An 806-nucleotide genomic window follows, 5' to 3' on the forward strand; every position below is an offset into this window, starting at 1 on the left:
GCCTTACAACATAAGTAGGGAGCAGTGGGAGAAAACAGTTCGACACCGTACGGGGGACATCGTCTGATTCACCGATGGGCCGAAAACAGATCAAGGCGTTGGGGCAGGGTTGTACAGGGTTCAGCCAAGACTGGAAAGCAGCATGTCTCTAGGGAAACCGGCCTCTGTATTCCAAGCCGAAATTACTGCAATCAGAGCATGTGTGAAGGTGAATATGAGTAGGTGCTACAATGACCGTAGCATCTACACCTATTAAGACAGCCAGACAACCCGGAAATCATTGGCACCTCCTGCAACAAGATCTAAGATAGTTGCAGATTGCCACAGGGCTCTGGTGAAGCTAGGGGGAAGCAATAGCGTGTACCTAGTGTGGGTCCCTGGCCACTGAGGGATCTGTGGCAATCAACAAGCCGATAGATTGGCTAGGATGGGGGCAACAACTCCATTTATTGGACCGGAACCTGTCTTGACAATCACCAACACTACGATCAAATTAGAACTACAGAACTGGCTTAGGAAACAGCACGTAGGATATTGGACCAAGGTCCATAAACAAAAACATGGTACGGTAATGATGCCCAAGCTATGTTTCAAAAGAAGCTCTGTAATCCTAGGATTGAGCAGGAAAGAGATCAAATTTATGACTGGACTGATGACCGGCCATGGGAACTTCAAAAAACACCTACACACAATGGGTGTAATGGGAGACGACCCTAAATGTAGGATCTGTGATGAAGGTGAAGAAACTGCATCACACCTAATCTTTGAATGCATGGCATTTGAGAGTAAAAGATACAGAATCTTCG

This window comes from Schistocerca serialis, chromosome 2 (genome assembly GCF_023864345.2).
Source record: "Schistocerca serialis cubense isolate TAMUIC-IGC-003099 chromosome 2, iqSchSeri2.2, whole genome shotgun sequence".
Lineage (NCBI taxonomy): Eukaryota > Metazoa > Arthropoda > Insecta > Orthoptera > Acrididae > Schistocerca > Schistocerca serialis.